The sequence below is a fragment of the Delphinus delphis genome, chromosome 12, assembly GCF_949987515.2.
Source record: "Delphinus delphis chromosome 12, mDelDel1.2, whole genome shotgun sequence".
Classification (NCBI taxonomy): domain Eukaryota; kingdom Metazoa; phylum Chordata; class Mammalia; order Artiodactyla; family Delphinidae; genus Delphinus; species Delphinus delphis.
In genome coordinates this window covers 46,923,814-46,945,960 of record NC_082694.2, presented here as the reverse complement: position 1 = coordinate 46,945,960, position 22,147 = coordinate 46,923,814, and the positions used below count along the sequence as shown (strand labels likewise).

Here is a 22,147-nt window from a genome sequence, read left to right as displayed (position 1 = left end):
GACGAAACAAATGAAGAAGAAATAGGCAGTCTACCTGAAAAAGAATTCAGAGTAATGATAGTAAAGATGATCCAAAATCTTAGAAATAGAATGGAGAAAATACAAGAAACTTTTAACAAGAACCTAGAAGAACTAAAGAGCAAAGAAACAATGATGAACAATGCAGTAATTGAATAAAAAATTCTCTACAAGGAATCAGTGGAATAACTGAGGCAAAAGAATGGACAAGTGACCTGGAAGATAAAATAATGGAACTAACTACTGCAGAGCAGAATAAAGAAAAAAGAAAAGAATTGAGGACAATCTCAGAGATCTCTGGGACAATATTAAACCCACCACCATTTGAATTATAGGGGTCCCAGAAGAAGAAGAGAAAAAGAAAGGGAATGAGAAAATATTTGAAAAGATTATACTTGAAAACTTCCCTAGTATGGGAAAGGAAATAATCAAGTGCAGGAAGCACAAAGAGTCCCATACAGGATAAATCCAAGGAAAAACATGCCAAGACACATATTAATCAAACTAGCAAAAATTAAATACAAAGAAAAAATATTAACAGCAGCAAAGGAAAAGCAACAAATAACATACAAAGGAATCCCCATAAGGTTAACAGCTGACCTTTCAGCAGAAACTCTGCAAGCCAGAAGGGAGTGGCAGGACATATTTAAAGTGATGAAAGAGAAAAACCTACAACCAAGATTACTCAAACCAGCAATTATCTCATTCATATTCAATGGAGAAATTAAAACTTTAACAGACAAGCAAAAGTTAAGAGAATTCAACACCACCAAACCAGATTTACAACAAATGCTAAAGGAACATCTCTGGGCAGGAAACACAAGAGAAGGAAAAGACCTACAATAACAAACCCAAAAAATTAAGAAAATGCTAATAGGAGCATACATATTGATAACTACCTTAAATGTAAATGGACTAAATGCTCCAACCCAAAGACATGAACTGGCTGAATGGATAAAAAAATGAGACCCGTATATATGCTGTCTACAAGAGATCCACTTCAGACCTAGGGACAAATACAAACTGAAAGAGGATGGAAAAAGATATTTCAAATAGATGCCTCTATTACAAGAGACAAAGAAGGACACTACATAATCAAGGGATCAATTACAAGAGACAAAGAAGGACACTACATGATCAAGGGATCAATCCAAAAAGAAGATATAACAATTGTAAATATTTATGCACCCAACATAGGAGAACCTCAATACATAAGGCAAATGCTAACACCCATAAAAGAGGAAATTGACAGAAACACAATCATAGTACGGGTCTTTAACACCCCACTTTCAACAATGGACAGATCATCCAGACAAAAAATTAATAAGGAAACACAAGCTTTAAATGACACATTAAACAAGATGGATTTAATTGATATTTATAGGACATTCCATCCAAAAACAATAGAATACACTTTCTTCTCGTGTGCTCATGTACATTCTCCAGGATAGATCATATCCTGGGTCACAAATCAAGCCTTGGTAAATTTAAGAAGTTGAAATGGTATCAAATGTCTTTTCCAACCACAAGTCTATGAGACTAGATATCAATTACAGGAAGCAAACCTGTAAAAAGTACAAACACATGGAGACTAAACAACACACAACTAAATAAGCAAGAGATCACTGAAGAAATCAAAGAGGAAATCAAAAAATACCTAGAAACAAATAACAATGGAGCCACGACGACCCAAAACCTATGGGATGCAGCAAAAGCAGTTTTAAGAGGGAAGTTTATAGCAATACAATCCTACCTCAAGAAACAAGGAACATCTCAAATAAACAACCTAAACTTACACTAAAGCAATTAGAGGAAGAAGAACAAAAAACCCCAAAGTTAGCAGAAGGAGAGAAATCATAAAGATCAGATCAGAAATAAATGAAAAAGAAATGATAGAAAAGATCAATAAAATTAAAACTTCTTTCTTTGAGAAGATAAAATTGATAAACCATTAGCCAGACTCATCAAGGAAAAAAGGGAGAAGACTCAGATCAACAGAATTACAAATGAAAAAGGAGATGTAACAACTGACACTGAAGAAATACAAAGGATCATGAGAGATTACTACAAGAAATTAAATGCCAATAAAATGGACAACCTGGAAGAAATGGACAAATTCTTAGAAAAGCACAGCTTCCAAGACTAAACCAGGAAGAAATAGGAAATATAAACAGACCAATCAAAAGCACTGAAATTGAAACTGTGATTAAAAATTTTCCAACAAACAAAAGCCTGGGGCCTGAGGGCTTCACAGGCGAATTCGATCGAATATTTAGAGAAGAGCTAACACCTATCCTTCTCAAACTCTCCCAAAATATAGCAGAGGGAGGAACACTCCCAATCTCATTCTACAAGGCCACCATTACCCTGATACCAAAACCAGACAAAAATACTACAAAAAAAGAAAATTATAGACCAATATCACTGATGAACATAGAAGCAAAAATCCTCAACAAAATACCAGCAAACAGAATCCAACAGCACATTAAAGGATCATACACCCTGATCCAGTGGGGTTTATCCCAGGAATGCAAGGATTCTTCAATATACGCAAATCAATCAATGTGATAAACCATATTAAGAAATTGAAGGAGAAAAACCAAATGATCATCTCAATAGATGCAGAAAAAGCTTTTGACAAAATTCAACACCTATTTATGATAAAAAAAAAAAAAAACCCAGAAAGTAGGCATAGAGGGAACTTACATCAATGTAATAAAGGCTGTATATGACAAACCCACAGCGACCATTGTTCTCAATGTTGAAAAACTGAAACCATTTCCACTAAGATCAGGAACAACACAAGGTTGTGCACTCTCACTACTATTATTCAACATAGTTGTGGAAGTTTTAGCCACAGCAATCAGAGAAGAAAAAGAAATAAAAGGAATCCAAATTGGAACAGAAGAAATAAAGCTGTCACTGTGTTTGCAGATGACATGATACTATACATAGAGAATCCTAAGGATGCTACCAGAAAACTACTAGAGCTAATCAATTAATTTCGTAAAGTAGCAGGATATAAAATTAATGCACAGAAGTCTGTTGCATTCCTATACACTAATGATGAAAAATCTGACAGTGAAATTAAGGAAACATTCCCATTTACCACTGCAACAAAAAGAATAATATACCTAGGAGTAAACCTACCTAAGGAGGCAAACACCTGTATGCAGAAAACTATAAGACACTGATGAAAGAAATTAAAGATGATATAAACAGATGGAGAGAATTACCATGTTCTTAGATCGGAAGAGTCAACATTGTGGTAATGACTGTACTACCCAAAGCAGTCTACAGATTCAATGCAATCCCTATCAAACTACCACTGGCATTTTTCACAGAACTAGAACAAAAAATTGCAGAATTTGTGTGGAAACACAAAAGACCCCGAATAGCCAAAGCAATCTTGAGAAAGAAAAACAGGGCTGGAGGAATCAGGCTCCCTGACCTCAGACTATACTACAAAGCTACAGTAATCAAGATAGTATGAGACTGGCACAAAAACAGAAATATAGATCGGTGGAACAGGACAGAAAGCCCAGAGATAAACCCACACACATATCATCACCTTATCTTTGATAAAGGAGGCAAGAATATACAATGGAGAAAAGACAGCCTCTTCAATAAGTGGTGCTAGGAAAACTGGACAGCTACATGTAAAAGAATGAAATTAGAACACTCCCTAACACCATACACAAAAATAAACACAAAATGGATCAAAGACCTAAATGTAAGGCCAGACACTATCAAACTCTTAGAGGAAAACATAGGCAGAACACTCTATGACATAAATCACAGCAAGATCCTTTTTGATCCACCTCCTAGAGAAATGGAAATAAAAACAAAAATAAACCAATGAGACCTAATGAAACTTAAAAGCTTTCCCCCAGAAAGGAACCATAAACAAGACAAAAAGACAACTGTCAGAATGGGAGAAAATATTTGCAAATAAAGCAACTGAAAAATGATTAATCTCCAAAATAGACAATCAGCTCATGCAGCTCAATATCAATAAAACAACCCAATCCAAAAATGGGCAGAAGACCTAAATAGACATTTCTCTAAAGAAGGCATACAGATGGCCAAGAGGCACATGAAAAGATGCTCAACTTCTCTAATTATTAGAGAAGTGCAAATCAAAACTACAGTGAGATATCACCTCACACCGGTCAGAATGGCCATCAACAAAAGTCTATAAATAACAAATGCTGGAGAGGATGTGGAGAAAAGGAAACCCTCCCGCACTCTTGGTGGAGGTTCCTTAAAAAAGTAAAAATAGAGCTACCATATGATCCAGTAATTCTCATTCCCTGGAGAAAACCATGGTTTGAATGGCTACATGCAGCCCAGTGTTCATTGCAGGGCTGTTTACAATAGCCAAGACACCAAAGCAACATAACTGTCCATCAACAGATGAATAGATAAAAAAGATGTGGTACGTATATACAGTATATACATATATACAGCCATTAAAAAGAATGCCATTTGCAGCAACATGAACAGACCTGGAGGTTATCATACTAAGTGAGTAAGTCAGACAGAGAAAGACAAATATATCACTCATTTGCAGAATCTAAAAAATAGATACAAATGAACTTATTTACAAAACAGGAACACACAGACTTAGAGAACGAACTTATGGTTACCAGGTGAAAAGGGTGGCTGGGAGGGATAGACTGGGAGTTTGGGATTGACATGTATACACTGCTATATTTAAAACAGATAACCAACCAGGACCTACTGTTTAGCACAGGGAAGTCTGCTCAGTATTCTGTAACAACCTAAGTGGGAAAAAAATTTGAAAAGAATAAATACTGGTATATGTATAACTGAATCACTTTGCTTTACACCTGAAACTAGCACAACATTGTTAATCAACTATACTCCAATAGAAAATAAAATTTTACACAAGACATTACTTAGTAAAAAAAAAAAAAAAAATCTTACACGTGTGTGTGTATATATATATATAACTGAATCACTTTACTGTACAACAGAAACTAACACAACATTGTTAATTAACTATACTCCAGTAGAAAATAAAAATTTATGAAAGACATTAGTAAAAAAAAAAAATCTGCCATGCGTGTGTGTGCATATATATATAACTGAATCACTTTGCTGTACAACAGAGACTAAGACAACATTGTAAATCAGCTATACTTAAATTAAAAACAATAATAAACTCAAAAGTTCTACCACTGTCTTTCAGTTTATATCTCCTTCTAAGTGAATAAGAATTCTTCAAACTCACTTATTGAGTCCCTTCCAGGGAGGGCTTCATGATGGCTTAGCTTCTAGGGCTATCTTTTCTTCTCAAGCTCCCTCTGTAGTCCTGCATACTCCTAGGATATCTTGATAAAATTGCCTCCTCTTTATTTTTACATTCACATATTCATTTGTATATTTATGTATGTATTCATTAGCATAATTTTGGACCCACATAGATTGTGGAATTGGAATCCAGCCTCAGGATAGTTTGAATGGGATAAAGATTAAAAGTTAGACTATGAATGTTTATGGTGCTTTATAAAAGACATAGGCCACTTTTACCACTTTGTCACATTCGATTCTTACAGAATCCTAGAAAGTAGGTCAGACAGATGTTATTATCTCTATATAATACATGAGGAAATTGAGATTAAATGATTTTCTAAAATTGCCTAAAAAGTAAGGAGCAGAAAGTCTGTGGTTCAATCTAAATTATTCTCATCCAAATTACAGTATTTTTTTCTTGCTGTTGTATACCAACCTTCTTTATTTCAACTGAAGTATAGTTGATTTACAATGCATTTGTTTCAGGTGACTATATATATTCTTTTTCAGATTCTTTTCCCTTTTGCTACAAAATACTGGATATAGTTCCCTGTGCTATATAGTAGGTCTTTGTTGGTTATCTATTTTATATATAGTAAAGTGTATATTAATCACAAACTCCTAATTTATCCCTCCCCCCCCCAGTTTGCCCTTTGGTAGCCGTAAGTTTTATAACAAACTTCTTAATTTTCTTCTTTCTTTTCCTTTTCTGTATTCACATTTTCCTTTGCCACACTTCTGTATTCTTCACCCCACTTCTTATTTTCACTCCTAACTTTGTCACAGTCTGCACTTGTAGCCTATAAATTCAACACATTATCCTATGGGGGTACAGCATGTCCATGGCAGTGGGTCACAGGAATGGCAGGCCAAGGGAAATCAAGTCCTCAGTTGAACTTAAAGTCAGTGTCAGGTCTTCAAGGAGACCTGGCTAGGCATTAGGAAGGCAGATAGATTGTTGGGAGTTGAATGCAAACTTTTTAAAGAACTCAATACTAACTTAGTTTGATGTTTAGAATAGCATATTAATCCAGGTACTGGAGCTTTTCTGAAGTTAGGAAATCCTTATTTTTTCCTCCACGAGAGTCTCATTTCATCCCTCCACGTTGTCCTATGGGGGCATTCCATGTTTCAGATTACCCTAACAAGTATTAGGAGAGAATTAAAGTATTGATCATCCATGTGCAGAAAAAGTGTGATGGATTCTTAATTTTCTGCACTAGTTCATCTGTCATTAGATAATTGAATGCTCTCTTTTGATACGTTGCAAATTAGCAAAAGTATCTCCACTTTACACAGGGAAATCCACAGCAAGGGGCAACTCCTCAATAAAAAGAGGTGTGAAGTAAAGTGTAAGACAGCTTCTCAAGATTACAAACATACTAATCAGCTTGCCTTCTATGACTTTCCTTCAACCTCTTACCGAGTTGGGGGTCCAAGTTCTCAGATGGAGACTAATCTAATTTCATTCTCACCAACAAAAGGCTGTAATCAATCTCCCTGCTTCTGGCTAACTGTTCACAGTATCTTCATTTTACTCAAAATGGAATAAGATGGGAAACTCCTAATTTCTCTTATTCTGAGAAGCTGAACACCGTGGTTTAGTTTAGCTCAACCAGGCTAGATGTAGCCAAGTTTTTGTGGGATTTTCAACACAATAAGAGGAATTATGAAATTTTCAAACCAAAAGTTAAGTGGCCTCATGATTTGTTTTTATAATACAGTAGGCAACTATGGCTGGTTTTATAGACAGAATTCAAGTGGAATGACAATGGCGTTGATTAGCACCAGCATCTCAATAAGGAATGGGAATCAATTGTGTAATGTCCAAAAGGAAGAGAACAAAGAAGGACTATGGCATGTGTATTTCAGCCAGGACTTCTAGCCACAGTGCCTTATTTCCTTTGCTATCGTTAATCTACACTTCAAGAATAAACTTATTTCTCCCTGTGTTCCCTTGCTTGGCTAAAAAAAAAAAAAAAAAAAAAGGCCTATTTAACACATAGTTTATCAATTTCAGGCTTTCGATGGCAATTCTTAAAAATCCCTGTCATTGAGGCTATGTGTAATTGTACTCTGTATACTCTAAAAATGGCATTTTCCCAAATTCTTTGCTAATTTTTCTTTCTCTTCATGTCATCCTTGAAAACTTTTTCTGTTATTTTTTCCCTCTTACGGGAAATTCAGATTTATGCTTTGCTATGGAGCTATGCTTTGCTCTTCACTGCTCTATTCCAAACGTGAAGAGAACTCATTTTCTTCTTTGTGACTATGTACATTCGTATGGTCAGCCATCTGAAAATTGAAGTGGTGGATGGGCTTGGCAATTCAGACACACTGTTCTTTTGGGGGAATCCTCCTTCTCATGAAGGGTGAGCCCATTAAAAGCTTTTTTTTTTTTTTTTTTTTTTTTTTTTACTACTTTTGGAAGTAATGAGACACATTACTCTGTGCAACTCAGCTCACATTTTTCCTTAGCTTCAAGATTGGTTCATGCCTAGAGACAGCTCTTCTGACAGTGAGTGACAGTTAAAGTCAGAAGTTCAGGAGGAGGTACAGTAAGATAACTTAGAAAAGAAAATTGTACTGCAGTTCAACCTTTGCAGAGCAAAAAGTAACACCTCATGTCCAGAAAAGAGAGAGGCTTAGTTTTGTAATAAATCCAACATTTTTTCTAATAAACATGTTAGAATTTGTGAAATATCATTTAACACTTAATCAATATGCAATTTTTGAGTAATTGCTTTTCCCTCACATTATGCCTGGTATTATAAGGATACAAAAGAATTCTTATTACCTGACCTCAAGGGAAAGAAAAATGACTAATACACTTAATATTAAACCATAACAGAAAAGAATAAATCACTGACATCCTGAATAGTATGGAAGATGTCACTGATCAATTAATTCAGTACGTATTATTGAGCATATTGGTGTGGTAGTCAATGTGCTTTAATCCTGAACAATAGAATCTTATTCTGGCCTTCATGAGCATTCAATTTTAATTTAAACTTTCACGTGGAAGATGAACTTTACCTGGATCTATGTAGCTAAGAGTTGGATGAGATGGATGAATGTGAACTAACAATTGTGGGGAACTTAAAATGTGTTCAGTACAATAATGATCACTTTCCATAGATGATATCATTTTATCATAATAATCCTACAAAATAGGTTTATTCTTTCCTTCTTACACGTGAAAAACTAGTTCATATCAAAAGTGTATAGAGAAATATTTACAGAGCCCAAGGAGAAATATTTACAGGGCCCATCTCTGTTATCACAGAGCAGGCAATGAAAAATGGATTAGAAGCTGAGAGGTAATAAATTGATAAAAGCACAACAGGTAACTAAATAAGTGATAGACTGACTTTCTTTGGGTCGTGGGGATCCTTGGCAAGAGAATATTTAAAGAGGTGTTTGGAGAGATAGGCAGTATTGGGACTGATTTTGTATAGCCTTTATATGGTAGAAATGAAAAGTTGTTGTTGTTGTTGTTGTTGTTTGGCGGTACGCGGGCCTCTCACTGTTGTGGCCTCTCTCGTTGCGGAGCACAGGCTCCGGACGCGCAGGCTCAGCGGCCATGGCTCATGGGCCCAGCCGCTCCGGAGCCTGTGGGATCCTCCCGGACCGGGGCACGAACCCGCGTCCCCTGCATCGGCAGGCGGACTCTCAACCACTGCGCCACCAAGGAAGCCCGAAAAGTATTTTTAAGCCTTTAAGGAAACATGTTAGTTTTGCTGGTAGTTTTTTGTACAATTGCATAAAGTGCCCTGTTCTCTCAGGAGTCTGTAGGTTAAATATATTTTGCATCCTGTAGGGTGATAGTTTGAAACATTGGCTCCATCCAAATAGCTTGAGGTCATAATTTGCCCAGCTGGCCATTGTTTCTAATGTGGTTGTTATATACGAATTCATATATAACCCATGAATTAAAGGTTTTATCTCCTGTTCCCTTTATCTCACTTTTACCTGTCTAATAAAGCAGTCTCATTGTAGGTATCTCCTAAAGCCTGCTTCAGGGAGAATTTTCTACATATGCAGTTTTCTACAGAAGAATGTGTTTGGTATTAACAGATTAACTTTCTTCCACGTAACAATAATCAAGTTAATAACAATAAAAACCACCTAAAAATCTCTATGGTGTTTACAGTTTGCCAACTACTTTCATGTATATTACACCATTAGTAAGTCCACAATAAAAAAATAATTAGAATTGGAATCAAGAACTTATTTTTGAGTTCTTTCTGTCACATACTTCTTGTTTGAAGTCATTCAAATTGTTTATGCAATCATTCTCAGTTTTGTCATGTATAAAATAACTATAATAACAGATGCCTGCCTATGATAAGGATAAATAGGATAAAATTTTAAAATGCTTTGTAAATTTTAAAGTGTTTTATGTATGTGACTTATGATTGTCATTATTTTATGAATGAATATTAACTAAATGGCATATTGAAGTATTTTCATATAAGTAATTTAGGAAAAACTCACAAGAGACCAGCTACTGAGAAGAGGGAGAATAAGAGGGAGGGAGGGAGGGAGGGAGAGAGAGAAAAAATTCAAATAATTAACAAGAGATACCAAGATTGGTTGACATTGCTGGACAGTCTTTTGAAATTTCTGTTTAACCAGTTCATGAAATCAGGGAGACATAAACGTGACACCCACTAAAAGTCCCACAGACCAGCATATTCCCTATGTCTTCTGAGAAAGTAGTTCTACAAAGTACGAGTTTATCCTTGTTGACTTTGCTGTTTCTTTACATTAAGGGGAAAGCTATTTAACCATAATACTTTAGAAAAATATGTATGTGTAACATAATAATAAAACAAAGTTGAAAGGCTGTATAGCAGGTATACCAGAATTACGAAGATGTGGTAATCAAGACAGTGTTGTACTGGTGTAAAGAGAGATGTATAGATCAGTAGAATAAATTGAGTCCAGAAGTATAGCCATAAATCTGTGGTCAATTTATTTTTGAAAAAATTGATATTGACAAAATTTTTGATGAAATTCATGGTAATGTAAAAGAATTAAATCCTCCTTTTCCAGTAATGTTTAATTTCATGATTAATATATGATTATATTATACTTACAAAAAGTATACACACTAGAGAGAAGGCTCTTTTACCATGAACATCAGTCCTCTCCCTGTTTCCCTAGAGGGAAACATTAATTTGGTCCTGAATATTCTAGATCCTTTGAAATTTATTTATACACACACACACACACACACACACACACACACACAAGTACACATACTATCATGCTACTTATATCGTTCTGTATGTTAAATGAACAACAGATCTTGCATATTTGTACAAATTAGCACAGTGAATTTACTTCATTCTTTTCTACATAGTATTCCATAGTACAGGTGTAGTACCGTTTATTACATGATTCTTCTATTCATGAACATCAGTTTTTCTCCCACAAATGTATCTTGATTACATATAATGCTTCAGGAGTGCTCTTGAATAAGTTTCCTTATGAGTTGGAAAGTGTTTTTTTCTGGTAAAAATACAGTTAAATGGAATTTCTAGGGGGTGTACTATGTGCAGTTTAATTTTAGAAAGCTATTTCGAAATTCTCCTCCAAAGTAGCTAAGCTAATATCAGCAATGTGTGAGAGATGTCTGTCCCTTTAGTATCACTAAAACTTAATATTATCAAAATTTAAATTGTTTACAGTCTGATGGGTAAGAACCTATTTTATTGTTATTTATTTGCTTTCTCTGATTACTAATGAGGCTGAGTATTTTTCACGTGCTTCTTGTTTGGTAATTGCATATTCATAGCCTTTGTTAATATTTTTATGGGGACATTTTATTTTTTCTTAAGGATTGTAAAACTTTTTCATATGACCTATATTATCACATGAGAGCCCTGACCATAATGAGCATTGCAACAAATAATTTCATAGCTGAAAGATGCTGAAGCCATAGAGTTCTAGTCCAATTCTTTTGCCTTTATATTTGAGGAAATTAAGATGACGAGAAGAAAGAGGGGTTCCCACATGTCACACAGTGAGTTTAGTGACAGCATCTGGTATTCAAGCTGGATTTCTTAATGCCCAGCACACTACATTATACAGACAATTTTGAATCAGTGTTAGATATAAACTTATTCCTATATTACATTTAGTAACCTAATATCTAAACAGTGGAATGTTGTCCCACAAAAATGTTGAAGTTCAAAAATTACCTGATTTGGTAGACAGGGCATTTAAAATACTTGAAATTAAAATAAACTACAATAGAGGCAAAATCAAATGACTTGACAGAGTCTATTTCCAATAGTTCAAAGTATATTATCAAGTTCTAACCTAATGTCTTATCCATTTAAAGGATCAATTTTATTCTATTATTTTAAAAGCAGGGAAGAGTAATTTGAAAAAAAGACTAGGGCATCTAAATTTTCTCGTACTCTGTAGAGGTTAGTATAACCCTTAACCTAGCAGGATAAAGCATGGAATTAAAAGTAGTTTTTACAAAGGATAAATATTCTCTATAGACGCTAATTTCTTTTGAAAGTTGCCAACTTACACTGGAATTTCTAACAGCATTGTTGCTACATACTTCAAAATAACTTTGGGGAGAGAGTAGAAGGAAAGTTGCTTAACATTCACATGACTGGCTCAGTGCCATAAGTTGCACATTGTTTTTGTCTCATTTATTGAAGTTAAGGTGTAGTTTGAAATTTAAGGTAGTTTTGAAGTTGAAAGACAGCCAAGTAAATGAATGCATCCCATGGCTAATTTTAAAGTTACTGTATATCTTTCACAAAAAGTAAATTAGAGAACATAGTTATCCTCCTAAGTCACTTCAGTGATTCACAGCAGTGTCTTTACCAAAGATATTTTGACATTTCAGAACCATTATTATTATTAGATGATTATAATAATAATGAAAACAGCAGTTCTCATTTATTGAGGGCTGTCAATATTCATGACATTGCGCATGGGATTGGAAACTCAATCAATGAGCTGTGTACTGTCATTAGTACCATCTACAAATAAAGCAGCCAAACTTAGAAAAAAGCTAATAAATAGGAAACGTTTCTCCATTGCTCCTTTTGAATTCTGTAACTTGTCTGATTCACTATTTCAAATATCAAATATTAAAGTATTTGGTGTTTCCTACCTTGCAAAATTCTCTATTCTACTTTTCCCTAATCTCTCATTACACAAAAAGCCACAAATAAAATAAATGCATATTTAACAAGTTAAACTCCTTATATTTAAGAAACCAAACTCCTGCCACGAAGATAATGCTAAAGAAAAATAATGGCTTTATGGTAAATATAAATAGGGTAAGTTAAAAATTTTTCAGTATTGAGAGTCATTTAGAGTGTCATAAAAACTATAATATATCCTTATGGGGTGTTGGTATATTTTGATAAAGATTATACTGAAAAAAATAATTTCGGAATGATAGTTTCCTTGGTTAGAATCATTTTCAGCTCTAAATAACAGAAAAGCTAACACACTAATTCATCCACATATACAGAAGTTTTTGCCATACAAGATGTTTTTGAGAGGTGAGCTATTACATAAAGTTGATTTACTCCTCTCTGCAATGGTTTTGGCTATTCTTTCATGGTTACAAAATGAGTGGGGAAGCCCCCATCATCCTATCCATATTTAAGCAGAAAAAGGGGGATCATCTGCTTCTGTTCCCTTCACAAGGGAAGAAATCTTTCTCAGAACCTCTCCAGATGATCTTTGCTACTTGCACAGCAGGAGAGTGTGGGAACTGAGGAATCTTTTGTCCTAACTTGCTTAGGTCAAGTGTAATCTATCACCTGGGGCTGCACCAATACAATCATGCTTCTGTTAGCCAGGAAGAAGTGAGGGGATAGATGTCTGTTAAGAGGTTCTCTTGTTCAAAGTAGTGTGAATATATTTCAGCAAAGAAAATACTGTGATCTGTAGGGCTTAAGCTCAAAAACAAGATGCGTACGATAGACACCATATTGTAGTAACATTGTATAACTGTCAGAGTCAGACACTCTGGAATTGTATAACCTTCAACAAGTTGATCAGTCTCAATGAACCATAGTTTTTACAGAGATAAAAGTACTTGCCTCAAAGAATGCGGTATGAATCATCTGAGAAAATGCATGTGTCATTTCTGGCCTCTATTACATGCCTGCATTAGTTACAGAAAAGCCAGCTGTTGTAACAGACTTTAAAATTGAATGAAGACTCAAACTTCGTAGATGACTATTTGGTACTTACTTAATAATCAGATGTGAATATTCCCAGTGGCTCATGACTTCCCTCTATGAAGGACCCATTAAAAAACCATCATCCATTTATCATTTAACTTGACCATATAATGAGCCTTATACTCTTCCACATCTGGCTGGTAGAAGAGAAAACACGGGACAAAGAAGACTATTAATTCCTTAAAAATTTTTGCCCCCAAAGTGATACAAATCAATTTTGCTCACAGCCCACTGATGAGAACTAGTAACATGGCTTCACCTGGATGTAGGGAGCACCCCAGAAATACAATCCCTGCTAGATAACTCCCTCCCAGGAATAGACACACATTCAGGAAGAGGGAATATACATTTTGATGGCAACTAGTCATGTCTTCTACAATGCCCAGTAATTATTAGATGTATATTCCTTTCTAAAAGATGTAGATTCTAAGTGAGGGAAGCAATATGAACTATCTGGGATGAGTGCAGTGTGAGCCATATGGGTGACTGATGAATGTTCACAGGAAGGAAGCACAGTATAGTAGCTTCATGGATTCTGAAGTCAGATCGCCTGCCTTCCAACTCCACCAATTCCTTGTTGTGTGATTTTCGGTAATTTGGAAATTTCTTTATAAAAATGGGGTTAGTAAAATTACCTAATCCTATACAGGTTATTTTGAGGATTAAATACTAATATATTTAATTAAAGCTCTTAGAACAATAGTTACTGGCATACCATATACTGTATAAGTACTGTACAGTATTTATAATGGATTTTGTTTGATTTCTGGAATATATATATACACACACATACATATAAAAACATATATATACACACACACATATGCACACACCATCAAGTATATAATAAACATTAACAAAGTGTAAGAGATAATGAGAAGCATGTTAAATAGTATTTGCCTGTCTGAGACTATGGGGCACACCAAATCCTCAGACGTGTAGAGTTACACTCAGAATGATAAGGAATGGTGCCTGCTAGACTGGAAGGGTCAGGAAAGTGTGTGTAGAGAAGGTGATTTGTGACAGAGCACTATGTAGCAACCAAGCATGGAGAGCTGCTTAGGGGTGGGATATCATTCCAACAATGTCTTGAAGAAGAAAGGAGACTGGAGATAGAATTTGAAGGAGAAGATATTGTTGGATATGAATTGAATCATATATGAAAGGAAGTTAAGTGCCAAAGGAATTTTCCCAAGAGAATTTTCATTTTTTACTGGACTCATCTAGGAAAGGATAGTATGAGAGGATATAGGAAAATGATAATGGTGATATTGACGCTGATAACTTTGTACTTAAGGCAGAGAGAACTTAAGACAACTTGTAATTGAGAACTAGAAACAGTTATAAAAAAGCACTGAGGACCTAGAGTTTGAAATTGAAAGTGAATGCTAAATGAAAATCTTTAAGACCTCTTATAATTAATTATTATGATTTTAGTGACATCATTACCTATAATGAATATTGAGCAAAATAAATATATCCTATATAGTAACCACATAAATAGATACATCTAACTTTTTAAAAAAATTAAACAGTATTCTTTCATGTTGGTAAGAAAATTAATATCAGTGTGTTTTGCCTTTTCTCAATAATCAGCTATTTCTCACCAAGGTGGGATCAGAAGTAATTATATTATGAAAGTAGATAAAGGTTTACAGTCAGAAAAATCTGGCTTTGAATCTTGAGTTCACTAAATTACATGTGATATGGGTCTATGTTACTTAACCTACATATTATTTAGGGTGTTCTATCCTAAAATTATTAGAAGCTCTTACTAAAAATATATTAAGACAAAATGAAAATTTATTAATCCATATAATACATTCAAAAAGAGAGTCTAGCAGCACACTCAAGGGTTCAGATTCTCCTGATTTTTCTACTTTGCCATCCTCTCATAGTTGCTTTCTGTCTTAAGAGTGTCCCCTCCTAGTCATAAAATGTGTGCACAATTCCACGGCTTTCATCCTCACACAGTTACATGAAAAGCTGGAAGAGAGGCCATCTTTTCTTTGGATCCCTTTTAAGAGTAAATAAAATTTCTCAGACCACCCAGAAGACTTCGCCCAATGTCTCATAACTAAGTTACATTCCTTGTGTAATGATCACGAGCAAAAGGAACGATATTATTATGATTTTTGAAGAATGCCACAATCTTTTTGATCTATAATACTTAAACTACAAAAAATAAGAGTATTGTAGCTACTATAGGTGAGACTATAGTTGTGAAAATATTTGGATTTTTCCATAATTGTCACTCCTTATAATCTATGGGAAAAGGAAAAAAAATTCCTACATCACACACCTCTTGTCCACTCTCAGACCTATTAACTATTTTATTCAAAGTGCCTTTAAAGGAAAACCAGTCTCCATATTTTGCTGCACTTCCCAGGGAGGAACATACCTTTAAATTATTCAGCTAAATGTGATGGATAGGAAAAAGGAGAAACACATATAAGGCTTCCTGTCTGAGTTCAAACCCAGTGTGCAAGTGTTTTGATTTATATCTGAATCGTGGTTCAGAAAATAACTCAGTAATATATACAAAGTAAATGGTCAAACTAATATACTGCTCTTAGGCAGGAAGCAAGCCATGCTGTGGAAGAAGACAGCAGAAGCATCTCCTGCTACCTCTGTGAATAATATCGTCTAGCTCGAGCAATCCTTCTTTCCAAAAAATTGGATAAAGATGCTCTTAATTCCAGGGTTTTAAATTATGCATGTGTAGAGGTATTTTTTCCTCATTTAGCAAACTCTTAATTGTCCTCTCCAATGGCAGCAGTGGTATATACCAGCTTTTTGGATGAAAATAGAAACTGTTGAGAAATTCTTTTGGGTGATATTTGGGAATTTATACTTATTTTGGATCCTGGCACCTGCTCTGCTCTTATGGTAGGTGGATTTTGTAATTTGGAGTGAGTTCCAAGTGTTAGACTTGCTTAATGATCTAGAGAGACAGAAGGGATTGACCTACAAACTGGAAAGTATTTAGGATGGCTGATAGCTCCATGTGTGCGTGTGAGTGTTTTCAGGCCTGGTAACATCCATGCCTAGGGCTACCTAGCAATGTATTGCTTGAAGAGCACAGAAAGACCTACATGTGTTTAGATCAAGAGTTTCGTTTTTAACCCCCGCAGGTTTGGATGTTTCATGGTTTGAGGGAAGCTCTCGGACTATTTGCCAAGTTTTCATTTTGATAAAATCTTGTTGTTCTGGGCAACTTGCAAAATGGCTATGAATTCCACCTACCTTCATGACAGGAAAAAGATAGAAATCAAAGGCTGAAAAGATATAGAGCAGTAAACACAGTAAACAAAGACCAGAGTAAAATGTAAGCCATTGTTTTAATGCCTTATATATAGTGTTTTGCTATCACATTGGTTAAATACACCTCTAATCCCCATGGTACTATCTTTGACTCAGAGCCTTGCCTTACCACATACCATTCTGCACTTGTTTACAGTATGAGAGCTGAGACAAGAAGGCAGGCCATTGCCTTACTGGACCTCAGCTGGGAAATTTTACATCAGGCAACAAATTTTTCACCAATCTGTGCATGTCCACAAATAACCACAAAAAATGCCCCAACTATAGATTTTAGAACTGTAAGTAAATTTTAGCAAATAGGCAAATTTGCAAATATGGAATCCATGAATAATGAGGATTGTAAATGAGTGAATATATACTTTTAAATTGAGCCATTTTGGAGGAGAGGCTGACATTCTCTCTTTTTTCCATTTGTTGCTGTTGTATTTGCCTCACTCAAGAAATTGCGGTAATTCTTACAAAGCTGCATGGAGGGTGGCATCATTTTAAACTGGAGGGAAAAAGGCTTCTGAGTGGTTGCCATGTAAAAATCACTGAAATAATTCTGGAGGTGACTGGCAATTTAACCAGTCATGAGATATGGTTCAGAGCTTGAGAAACAGTAGAATGTGGCAGTTAAAACGTAGGCTCCAGAATGAGAAATATTGAATTTACATCACAAACCCACTATTTCCTAGCTGTGTGATTTTAAGCAAATGATCTAACAACTCTAATCTTCAGTGTTCTTATCTGTAAAATGGAAATAATGTTAATAATGTATTATAGCGTTGTGAGGAGTAGCTGAATTAAATTAGCACACAATGTAAACGTGTTCTATCACAGAGAGGTTTGTTCAATATTTTTAAGCTATATCCATGTATTTGAGATGTATGTTTCATTTGCATTTTCTTGGTGCAGTTATTAATGGTACTCTCTTTCAATCTCAAAATGTCCTAGTTTGAATGATTAATTTTATGATCAATTTGCTAAAATAAAAAACTTATAGTTCTTTATTTAGATTGGCACTGTTTGTAACTCATGTTGTCAGGATTGAATGAGACAATATAAGGCAAAGCCTTATTTGAGATCTATGAGAATAGTGCTGTAGTCAACTGTTAAGTAGGCCTTCACCATGGCAGAGAGAACAAAAGGCACATATGCCAGCATGTTGCCATACTGGGACTAAATATGTGGTAAATCAAGATTTTCATCCTTTATTTCAGTTTAGGTTATTTTTGTCTTGTCACTGTTATAAAATCCAAGTCCAGGGAAATCAGGATTGTCCTAGGAAAACTGAGATCAGTAGCTACCTGAAAGGAAGTGTACTTGCTCTGACTAGATTTTTAAATTTACCACCTCCAATTTATAGGAATTAACCAAAGTTGAAAGCTATTTGTGAGCTTCCATAAACACAACCATTTTGTAATTAGTCCCTCCGGAAAGAGGAGCAGTATTGGGTATCAGAAGGTACCTTGCAGTTAGTAGAGGTAAGATTTTGTTAAATAGTTGTCTTTTAGTGGGTAAGTAAAATGTTGTTAAACCTAGGAAACACACTGTAAGCAATCAGTTGATCATGTCTGTTTCAGGGATGAAGTTTTCCTTTTTTTATTTTAACACTTTCCCTGCTATAACCGAGCTAATAACTTTAAGATGCCACAAAGATCTCAGGGCATTATTTAGATGGATCTTCTTTGGGGGAACATATGTTTTTCTTTAGTGGAAGCTTAATATTTTGTAAGTTTTTGGTTATGACAGTTTCTTAACATTTCTAGAAAGTGATTGCATAGCAAAAGAAAAGAACAAAATACATTTTCCAATTAAAGCCCACTTTGGTTTTAAAAAAGTGAATTATTTTTCTTCAGTCAAGTTACTGAAGGAATTTGGAGAGTAAAAACCACCTAAAAATAACAATAAAATAATGGATAAATAGCATTGTAGTCATATAACAGAATTCCATATGACAGATAAAAGAAATGAGTTAAATATGTATATATAAACAATGATAGTTTAAAAAATGATGTTGAGGAAAATTATGGATACAGGGGCTATTTAAGTAAAGTAAAAACACGAAATACTATGCTATGTATTTTTCATGAAATCTTATATAAGTAGATAATTTTTGATAAAATATTAAAAAATAAATGTAAAGGGCAGCTATCAAATAAAGGATAACTACTCACCATATAGAAAAACTTTCTCTGAAGAGCAGGAGATCCTATTGGGAAGAGAAGGAAGAGGTGCTTCAACTTGATCTGTAAGGCATCGTTTATTTTGTTATTGAGTGGCCTGAAGCAAATTTGGAAAACATTCCTCAGAAACTTGAAGGAGGATCCAGACAGGGCTGGTGCTCAGAACACTGAGGAGATGGCACAGGATGACTGCTCCCTCTAGGACTTCTGAGAGAGGATGCTAAGGCTGATTGTGGGAGTGCTGCAATTCAAATGCTGGAGACTGGGAACAAGTGCTGATGCTAAGCCGATGCTGATAGGAGCAGCAAAGCAAAGACATCCCTTCCTTCTCCCACCTTTCAGTCTTCCTCTGGTACCTTCTAATGGCAAAACCTAACCAGAATTTCCTTGGAAGATGAGTCTGAAAATGTGTCTGATTCCAAGCATTACAGAGCAGAGTATAGAAAGTGTATTTATTGCTGAGAGACAATTGATAATTGATTGGCACTGTTTGTAACTCATGTTGTCAGGGTTGAATGAGACAATATATGCAAAATATTGTACCTGGCACATAGTCTATCCTTAATAATTTCTAGCTGAAATAAATAATAATCAAATACTTAGCAGCTATTTATAATGCAAAGAATCTCAGTGAGTTCTGTGGCTGACACACAAATGGTACACAAGCTAAGTATCTATTGCTATATAAAAAACTACCCTTAAAATACAATGGCTTTGTAACAACAGTCATGTTATTTCATCTTATGAATTTGTGGATCTGGAGTTTGAGCAGTTCTAGATGGCTTATTCTTCTGCTCCACGTGTCACTGAGCAGGGTCACATGATGGCATTCAGCTGGCAGCTGGGTTGGTTTGGAAGGGTCAACATGACTTCACTTTTTATTTGGTACTTCGTCAGAGAGAGCAGAAAGGCTGAGCTCAACCAGGTGATTTTCCTTCTATGTGTATTTTCAGGGGCTCTCCATAGGCCCCCTCCAGAGGGGAGCCTGTTTACATGGCTGCTCAGTGCTCCAAGAGATACAGACTGACAGAGCAACACACCATTCTTCTGACGTGTTAGTTTTCCTATTTTACAAAACTTCTGTTATTAAAGTACCTACTCAGCCATCGTCAAAAAGTCTGAAAACAATAAATGCTGGAGATAGTGTGGAGAAAATGGAAACCTCCTACACTCTTGGTGGGAATGTGAATTGGTTCAGCCACTATGGAGAACAGTATGGAGCTTCCTTAAAAAACTACAAATAGAATTACCATATGACCCAGCAATCCCACTACTGGGCATATACCTGGAGAAAACCATAATCCAAAAGATACATGCACCCCAATGTTCATTGCAGCACTATTTACAATAGCCAGGATATGGAAACAATCTAAATGTCCAATGACAGATGAATGGATAAAGATGTGGTGCATATATACAATGGAATATTACTCAGCCATAAAAAGGAATGAAATTGTGCCATTTGCAGAGACGTGGATGGACCTACAGTCTGTCATACAGAGTGAAGTAAGTCAGAAAGAGAAAAACAATTATCATATAATATTGCTTATATGTGGAATCTAGAAAAATGGTACAGATTAACTTATTTGCAAAGCAGAAATAGAGACACAGATGTAGAGAATAAACGTATGGATACCAAGGGGTGAAGGGTTGGTCAGATGAATTGGGAGATTGGGATTGACATATATACACTACTATGTATAAAATAGATAACTAATGAGAACCTACTGTATAGAACAGGGAACTCTACTCAATGCTCTTTGGTGATCTAAATGGGAAGGAAATCCAAAAAAGAGGGGATATATGTATACGTGTAGCTGATTCACTTTTCTGTATATCAGAAATGAACACAGCGTTGTAAAGCAACTATACTCCAATAAAAATTAGTTAAAACAATTAAAGTACCTACGTCCATACAATGATTATAAGGGAAAACATTCAGACAGAGGGGCATGGTCCCAGAGAAAGGATAAAGATGATTTTACTAGAATGTTTTCTGTACAGTGGACACAGGGACTCTTCACCCAGAACCCTCTCAGTTCTGAAGGGTTTGTTGGTCCAGCTTCTGGAAGTGAAGATCCATGGACAGCCTTTGGCTATAGGTTCCTTCAGAGATAGTCTTAGCTGTAATCAGTTCACGAATAGTACCCTGAAACAACAGGGGCATGAATGCAGTGCTTAACCTGCAGGAGCCAAGTGGGCACAATTATTGTAATGAATGGCATTAGGGAGTCCTGACCCACAAAGCATTATAGAGATGATTAATAGGACCTGGAACCCTAGGAACAAAATAGAAAGGAAGCCAGAAAGGAGATCAACCATCTCCCCTGCCTCACAAGTGCATTCCCTTTATGTTCCCCTTTGATAAGATCCCCGTGGGGCTTATCAAAACCTTTTTCTTTTGGTTTGAATTTACCAGTCTGGCCTTAGCCCAGGAACCCCAAAGCACTCCACCCACAGACTCTGATACAGACATGTGCCCCAAGTCCTGTCTTTCTCTCTGTCTGCACTCTGTCTTGACCTCCCTATGTGGCCCCTCAAAGCATGCCATGTACTTCTTCCAGGACCTTCCTCCAGTAATAAACTTCTCTATTTCAGTTCCTCTTGTGGTCAGTTTCTGAACTGCAGTTCACAATCTGGCACCCTGTGTTCCACTTAAGTATTAATTTGGTAAGTGTGTTAACACTAGCCAATGTTATTTCTCCATTCTCTGAATATATAGTGGGAATAGACCTAATTAGTAGTTAGCACAGGCCCACATAAGGTCCTTGGTCTGTAGAGTAAAAGTTAACATAGTAGCAAAGTCCAAGTGAAAGGATCTTTCCTCCTGTCTTTCTCTCCTAAACCAATAAAATAAAATAAGGACATTGTTATCCTTGGGGATGGCAGAAACTAATGCCACTCACATAGCTCTAAAGTATGCAGGTGTGGTGACACTCATCCTAGTGCTGTTTAATTTACCAATCTACCTTTTGTTAGAAACTAGGTGGAGCCTGGACAACACAGTAGACTCAACTGGGGTCACAAACTCAGTGAAGTAGTGGCCCCAACTGTAGCCCCCGTGCCAGGTATGCTATCTTTGAT

At 35.6% G+C, this 22,147-nt stretch overlaps 1 long non-coding RNA gene across 1 annotated transcript in view; it reads right to left on the bottom strand.

Moving 5' to 3' along the window:
• The window catches only part of LOC132435439 (uncharacterized), a 65,144-nt gene extending 45,905 nt beyond the window's left edge, over positions 1–19,239 (bottom strand). Inside the window, exon 1 of the long non-coding RNA XR_009521541.1 lies at positions 19,055–19,239. This is a non-coding gene — a long non-coding RNA (uncharacterized lncRNA). The remainder of the gene's footprint in view (positions 1–19,054) is intronic.
• Between the last annotated feature and the right edge of the window lie 2,908 nt (positions 19,240–22,147).